Here is an 8,604-nt window from a genome sequence, read left to right on the forward strand (position 1 = left end):
ACTGTAAGTGCTGTTATTGTGAAGTGGAAACGTCTAAGAGCAACAAAGGCTCAGCCACGAAGTGGTAGGCCTCACAAGCTCACAGAACAGGACAGCAGAGTACTGAAGTGCATAACGCATAAACATTGTTTGTCCTCGGTTGCAGCACTCACTACCTAGTCAAACTGCCTCTGGAAGCAACGTCAGCACAAGATCTGTTCGTCGGGAGCTTCATGAAATGGGTTTCCATGGCCGAGCAGCCGCACACAAGCCTAAGATCACTATGCGAAATGCCAAGCGTCGGCTGGAGTGGTGTTAAGCTCGCTGCCATTGGACTCTGGAGCAGAAGGAAACACGTTCTTTGGAGTAATGAATCACGCATCTGGCAGTCTGACGGACGAATCTGGGTTTGGCGGAAGCCAGGAGAACGCTAACTGCCTGAATGTATAGTTCCAACTGTAAAGTTTGGCGGCGGAGGAACAATGGTCTGGGGCTGTATTTCATGGTTCAGGCTCCTTAGTTCCAGTGAAGGGAAATCTTAATGCTACAGCAAACAATGACATTGTAGACGATTCTGTGCTTCCAACTTTGTGGCAAAAGTTTGGCAAGGCCCTTTCCTGTTTGCGTATGACAATTCCCCCGTGCACAAAGCGAGCTCCATACAGAAATGGTTTGTCGAGATCGGTGTGGAAGAAGTTGACTGGCCTGCAGAGCCCTGACCTCAACTCCATCGAACACCTTTGGGATGAATTGGAACGCCAACTGCGAGCCAGGCCTAATTGCCCGACATCAGTGCCCGACCTCACTAATGCTCGTGGCTGAATGGAAGCAAGTCCCTGCAGCAGTGTTCCAACTAGAGGTCAACCGATTATGATTTTTCAACGCCGATACCGATTATTGGAGGACCAAAAAAGCCGATACCGATTAATCGGAGGATTTTTAAATGTATTTGTAATAATGACAATTACAACAATACTGAATGCACACTTATTTTAACTTAATATAATACATCAATAAAATCAACTTAGCCTCAAATAAATAATGAAACATGTTCAATTTGGTATAAAGAGGCCAGTGATTTCAAGTCTATGTATATAGGCAGCAGCCTCTAATTTAACAGTCTGATGGCCTTGAGATAGAAGCTGTTTTTCAGTCTCTCGGTCCCAGCTTTGATGACCCTGTACAGACCTCGCCATCAAATCAAATTTTATTGGTCACATACACATGGTTAGCAGATGTTAATGCGAGTGTAGCGAAATGCTTGTACTTCTAGTTCCAACCATGCAGTAATATCTAACAAGTAATCTAACAATTTCACAACAACTACCTTATACACACAAGTGTAAGGAATTAATAAGAATATGTACATATAAATATATGGATGAGCGATGGCCAAACGGCATAGTCAAGATGCAGTAGATGGTATAGAGTACAGTATATGTATCCATATGAGATGAGTAATGTAGGGTATGTAAACATTATATAAAGTGCATTGTTTAAAGTGACTAGTGATTACATTTATTACATCCAATTTTAATTATTAAAGTGGCTAGAGATTTGAGTCAGTATGTTGGCAGCAGCCACTCAATGTTAGTGATGGCTGTTTAACAGTCTGATGGCCTTGAGATAGAAGCTGTTTTTCAGTCTCTCGGTCTCAGCTTTGATGCACCTGTACTGACCTCGCCTTCTGGATGATAACGGGGTGAACAGGCAGTGGCTCGGGTGGTTGTTGTCCTTGATGATCCTTTTGGCCTTCCTGTGACATCGAGTGGTGTAGGTGTCTTGGAAGGCAGGTAGTTTGCCCCCGGTGATGCATTGTGCAGACCTCACTACCCGCTGGAGAGCCTTGCGGTTGTGGGCGGAGCAGTTGCCAGGCGGTGATACAGCCAGACAGGATGCTCTAGATTGTGCATCTGTAAAAATTTGTGAGTGTTTTTGGTGACAAGCCAAATTTCTTCAGCGTTGCGCCTTATTCACCACGCTGTCTGTGTGGTTGGACCATTTCAGTTTGTCCATGATGTGTACGCTGAGGAACTTAAAACTTTCCACCTTCTTGACTACTGTCCCGTCGATGTGGATAGGGGGGTGCTCCCTCTGCTGTTTCCTGAAGTCCACGATCATCTCCTTTGTTTTGTTGACATTTAGTTTGAGGTTGTTTTCCTGACACCACACTCCAAGGGCCCTCACCTACTCCCTGTACGCCGTCTCGTCGTTGTTGGTAATCAAGCCTACCACTGTAGTGTCGTCTGCAAACTTGATGATTGAGTTGGAGGCGTTCATGGCCACGCAGTCATGGGTGAACAGGGAGTACAGGAGAGGGCTGAGAACGCACTCTTGTGGGGCCCCAGTGTTGAGGATCAGCGGGGTGGAGATGATGTTTCCTACCCTCACCACCGGGGGGTGGCCCGTCAGAAAGTCCAGGACCCAGTTGCACAGGGCGGGGTCGAGACCCAGGGTCTCGAGTTAAATGACGAGTTTGGAGGATACTATGGTGTTAAATGCTGAGCTGTAGTCGATGAACAGCATTCTTACATAGGTATTCCTCTTGTCCAGATGGGTTAGGGCGGTGTGCAGTGTGATTGCGATTGTGTCGTCTGTGGACATATTGGGGCGGTAAGCAAATTGGAGTGGGTCTAGGGTGTCAGGTAGGGTGGAGGTGATATAATCCTTGACTAGTCTCTGAAAGCACTTCATGATGACGGAAGTGAGTGCTACGGGGCGATAGTCGTTTAGCTCAGTTACCTTAGCTTTCTTGGGAACAGGAACAATGGTGGCCCTCTTGATGCATGTGGGGACAGCAGACTCGGATAGGGATTGATTGAATATGTCCCTAAACACACCAGCCAGCTGGTCTGCGCATGCTCTGAGGACGCGGCTAGGGATGCCGTCTGGGCCGGCAGCCTTGCGAGGGTTAACACGTTTAAATATTTTACTCACGTTGGCTGCGGTGAAGGAGAGTCCTCAGGTTTTGGTAGCAGGCCATGTCGGTGGCACTGTATTGTCCTCAAAGCGAGCAAAGAAGTTGTTTAGTTTGTCTGGGAGCAAGACATCGGGGTCCGCGACGGGGCTGGTTTTCTTTATGTACTCCGTGATTGCCTGTAGACCCTGCCACATTCCTCTCGTTTCTGAGCCGTTGAATTGCTACTGTACTTTGTCTATACTGAGGCTTAGCTTGTTTGATTGCCTTGCGGAGGGAATAGCAACACTGTTTGTATTCGGTCATGTTGCCCTGATTAAAAGCAGTGGTTCGCGCTTTCAGTTTTGTGCGAATGCTGCCATCAATCCACGGTTTCTGGTTGGGGAAGGTTTTAATAGTCGCTGTTGTTACAACATCACCGATGCACTTGCTAATAAACTCGCTCACCGAATCAGTGTATACATCAATGTTGTTGTTCGACGCTATCCGGTACATATCCCAGTCCACGTGAACGAAGCAATCTTGAAGCGTGGAATCAGATTGGTCGGCCCAGCGTTGAACAGACCTGAGCACGGGCATTTCCTGTTTTAGTTTCTGTCTATAGGCTGGGAGCAACAAAATGGAGTCGTGGTCAGATTTGCCAAAAGGAGGGCGAGGGATGGCTTTGTATGCATCGCGGAAGTTTGAGTAACAATGATCCAGAATTTTCAATTCGATATGCTAATCAAATTTAGGGAGCCGTGTTTTCAGATTAGCCTTGTTAAACTCCCCAGATACAATAAATGCAGCCTCAGGATATGTTGTTTCCAGTTTACACAGAGTCCAATGAAGTTCTTTCAGGGCATAGAGATCATTTCATAGAGATGTATAGAGATCATTAAATTGGAAATAACCTGTTTTTGCATGGACATTGTCATTGAGGGCTTCCACCATTTTAAAGTAGTCAACTGGGTGGTGATTCCTATAGGTTGAGAGCGATCAGCCAATGATCAGAGAGATTTGTCTTCTTCAAATTGGTTTGCCTAGTTGGAAATGGCTTTTACGCTACATGACTGCCATCTAGTGGCCACAATAAATTAATGACAAGATTTGGTTTAAGACTCCAACACTGCATGTGGAGGTAAGTCATCAATATTAGCTTTGTACTTTTTTCAAACATCAAAAGACTACTTTACCTTAAAATGGAGATAGCATAGTGTCAATGGTGCTGCCCATGCTGTCACAGTCACCACAATGGCACAGATATCCCTATGGTTACGATACCAAATGGTTTATACTTTTGTCTACAACTCGCAAGGTTTGTTAATCTTACTACCTTTCTGATTATTTTTGTATCTCAAATATGAGGGTGAGAAGTTTGTTCAAAATCCAAACATTCTCATTCACCAGAAACTTCCACTCATGCCTAATAAACCTGGGGATAAAAGGTGCACTAGGCCAAAGAGCAGGGGCGTAGGAGCGACTGACATTGGGGGACACACATTTTGCTACGTTTAAAATATATAAAAATAGGTTTAAACATCCATTTTGTACTCTTTGTATGCTAATGTATAACTAATTTCCTATTATTTTCAGATTGATTCACTCCATGACAGATCATCAGTCTATGAACTCTATGGCCTTGGAGAAGCACTTCTCACCATCTTACCTGTTGGTGTGTGGTCTTTCTCTCTCTCTCCCTCTCTGCCTGTCTGTCTGTTCATGGCTGTCACTCTCCTGCTATGATCATGATGGCACCAAATAAAGTCTATACCTTCATGACCCATAATCACTGTGATGAAGTTAAAGACATCTAAGCTGAAAGCACTCAAATTTGCCAGCTAGTTTGCTAGGGTTGGTGTGAAGGCTGTTGCCAAGAACCTGACTTGCAGTCCTTCTCTTCTTGACTGGTGGCACATCCATTGCTAACTTGCTGACCCGAAGTAATTCTGTAGCTAGCAAGTATTCGTGCCTTCAAGACACAGCCAGAACTACCCAGCATGAGCTAGTCAGATAAAACCGAACTCTAAAAAACTCTAGACGGCATTATGCTTTCTCTCTACAGTTCTCAGCCATTTTAACTTTGCACACGACTGCCTCATGTGAACTACAATCCTGACGCTGCGTTGTAACATTTAGAAACATCAATAATCATTGCTTGCGATACAGCTTTCGAAACATATGGACCTTATCTTTCATCAGCGAGAAAGAATCCTATAAAAAAATACACTTACTGTAGCAGTTTTGCACAGATCCATACAACTGAGTGCCTCCATCCAAAGAAACTTCCCAAGTTACCCTTACGGTACATGTACATTAGAACATGGTAAATTGCCACGTGCTTCTCCGGCCGCCCAGAGTGGATCGCTTGTGGGTGTGCTGGCAGCATATAGCACCACGTTCGATTGTGTGTCAAGAATTCAGCATAGCAAATTTGTATGACGGTCTGGTTATTAAATTGGTAAATAGTTTAATCCATTCTTAATTTTATTGAATTTATTCGAAGGTAAATAGTAATATGCGCTAAACCGCTCTGGTGACAAACAAACTTTGCTGCCCTGTTTCCAATCGTCCAAATCCAATCGTCCAATCGTCCAAAAAGTAAATACATTTAGAAAATGTAAAAAAATTAAATAATGTATTATTAGCTAACTAGCTACAGTGCATGCTAACTCAAATGAGCTGCTAACGTAGCTAGCTAGCTATCTAGCCAACTTTACATACTGTATAGCTAGCTAAGTGAACTCAATATCACCAGCTACCTAACTTCATATTAGCTAGCTATATTTATGTATTTATCATTGTAAAAAACAACCTCCAAATGCATTTGTAGGTAGCTAGCTAACAGACATGGAGGAGGGTGAAAGGATAGCAGCCCTAATTGTCAAAGTGAAAGAGTAGGCTATTCTGGATATGGCAGGTACTTTTGTGTAGTTCCAGGCCCTAGAAGTGAGGCCAGAGATAATAGTAACATAATATTCAGTGCTGTCTAATTTGAGTATAAGGAAGTCTGTTTCTTGTGATGTTTTCTGTCCTCAGATACAGAGAGCTGTGAAAGCCTGCCTGCAGATGAAGAGGTCCCAATGAAGAGCAGTGGGTCTCAATCCTGGTCCTGGGGTCTCAAAGGGGTGCACATTGTGTTTTTTGCCTGAGCACTACAAAGCTGATTCAAATTTTTGATCAAGTTTCAAATGGTATTTATGTACTCATTTGTGATGCTGTGGTTGATATGATCCCGCTGTTGTCACATGCTACACATGCATCTATCAATTCAATGTTATCATGATTTGTTATAAGATATGATACTTTAGTAATCCACAATGACCTGGTGATGTAAAAGTCTAATAATGACATTATCTTCCATATTACTACAGATAACTTGCAACTGGATTGCCTAAAGTTACCGTGTAGGGCACTGCAAGGTTGGGTGACCAGGGCCATCTGGGACTGCCTCCTGGGGGAATTCAGGCGTGTGAAGGCTACCTGTGTCCCGTCTAACTGTGTCCCGTAATCTGTGTGCAGGAGATCTTCACCTCCAACACCATAGACTACACTATGCACAACCAAAGGCTCATTTAAGAGCCATCTACATTGCAATAAGAGTATTCTTCCATTTACTTAGCTATGTCAACTGCTGTTATTCAATTCCCAGTTTCTCTCCCTGTAAAGCGAAATATGTTTTGCTCATATGATTTGAAAAATGAATCATCAGGAGTAGGCAGGTCCATAAGTAAGTGAGTAAACTGAGATATGACTAAGGAGTTAATCAGGGCAATTTCCCCATAAATAGACAGGTATTTACCTCTCCATGGTTGCAGGATCTTGTCTATTTTTACAAGTTTTCTATTGAAATTCATTGTAGAAATTCATTTATATCTTTTGTGATATGAATACCAAGTATGTCTACTTCACCGTCAGCCCATTTTATAGGTAAACTGCAGGGTAATGTAAAAGTTTTATTTTTTTAAAGATCCAATACACTTTGGTAGGTTTTAGTCCAGAGAGTCCATAAAAGTTATCTAGATCTTCAATGAGACATTGCAGGGATCTAGCTTATGTATGTAATAAAAAAACTTGAGTCATCGGCATACATGGACACCTTTGTTTTTAAGCCTTGGATTTCTAATCCTCTAATGTTGTTATTGAGCTAGCATTTCGATGGCCATAACAAATAGATATGGTGATAGCGGACACCCTTGTTTAACTCCTCCTGACAATTCAAAACTCTCTGAGAAGTAGCCTCTATTTACTATTTTACACCTGTGGTTGCTATACATTACTTTTACCCATTTTATAAAGAATCACCGAAATTGAAAAAATCCAGGCATTTATAAATAACATCCATTCTTACTTTATCAAAGGCCTCTTCAAAATTCGCTATAAATACCAGGCCTGGCTTCTTAGATGTTTCATGATGTTCTATTATTTCTAGTAGTTGTCGTATATTATCTCCAATGTATCGTCCATGTAAAAAACCTGTCTGATCAGGATGAACAATACCTGGTAAAACCTTTTTAATTCTGAGTGCTTATGCATTTCACTAGTATTTTTGCATCACAACATTGAAGTGTAAGGGGCATCCAGCTTTTTTAGATAGACTGGACCTTTATATTTGCCATCTGGGTCTTGTTTTAATAATAGTGAAATCAGACCTTCCTGCTGAGTACCTGACAAACTACCATTTCTATAGGAGTAGTGAAAACAATCTATCAATGGAGCTTTTAGTATATCAAAAACTGCTTGATATACCTCTACCGGTATGCCATCAAGCCCTGGGGTTTTTCCAGACTGAAAGATTTAATAGCCTCAAAGTTATTCCTCTGTAATTTGGCTTTCGCACAGATTTTTCTGTATATTTGTTATATATATATATTTTTTTATTATTTGGAAAGAATTCCTTACCGTAATCTTCATTCAGTGGGAGAGGATGAGACGGAAAAGAGCACATCTGCTTAAAATAATTAGCTTCTTCTTTTAAAATATAATTAGGAGAATCATAGATGAATCCGTCTTCAGTAACGAGTTTCTGAAAATTATTTTTGTTAGCGTTCCTGGGTTGGAGATTCAGGAGGAATTTTGGGAATTTTTCTCTATATTCCATTCAATTTGTTTTATGTTTGTAATAGATTACATTAGTTCGTTCTTGAATAAGTTCCTGAAGTTCTTTTTGTTTTTCCTCCAACTTATTTTGTCTCTCTGTAGTATTGTTTTTATTGTTATCTACCTGTACTATTAGTTCATGTATTTCCCTTGTTAGTCTTGTCTCTTTGAATCTCAAACATAAATATATTTTGATTTGTTTAACACTTTTGTGGTTACTACATGATTCCATATGTGTTATTTCATAGTTTTGATGTCTTCAGTATGATTCTACAATGTAGAGAATAGTAAAAATAAAGAAAAATCCTGGATGATGAGTAGGTGTGTCCAAACTTTTGACTGGTTCTGTATATATACGACTTGCATCCTTGGCACAATAAAGTTATATTATATTCTACTCAATCCATGAACTCATTATACCATTCAGACTGTTTTGAAGTTGATACAACCGGCTATGATAGCTGAGGATCATTACTAGGTTCCATACTAATATTTAAAGCAAACGTTTTAACGTTTTACACAGATCGGCTACATAGCTAGCTACACATTCATAGGTGTATAGGTATCTTTATCCTCCACCACCCAATAAGCCAGAAAATAGTTAGCTAGCTACGTTACTTCAGCTGCAT

General features: G+C 41.5%; 1 long non-coding RNA gene across 1 annotated transcript; it reads left to right on the forward strand.

Annotated features, from left to right (window-relative positions):
• Window positions 1-4,179: 4,179 nt before the first annotated feature.
• LOC139539291 (uncharacterized) lies at window positions 4,180-8,292 on the forward strand. The gene is made up of 2 exons (XR_011667919.1): window positions 4,180-6,069; window positions 6,250-8,292. It is a non-coding gene; the product is annotated as an uncharacterized lncRNA (long non-coding RNA).
• The last annotated feature ends 312 nt before the right edge of the window (window positions 8,293-8,604 follow it).

The sequence above is a fragment of the Salvelinus alpinus genome, chromosome 15 (assembly GCF_045679555.1).
Source record: "Salvelinus alpinus chromosome 15, SLU_Salpinus.1, whole genome shotgun sequence".
NCBI lineage: Eukaryota > Metazoa > Chordata > Actinopteri > Salmoniformes > Salmonidae > Salvelinus > Salvelinus alpinus.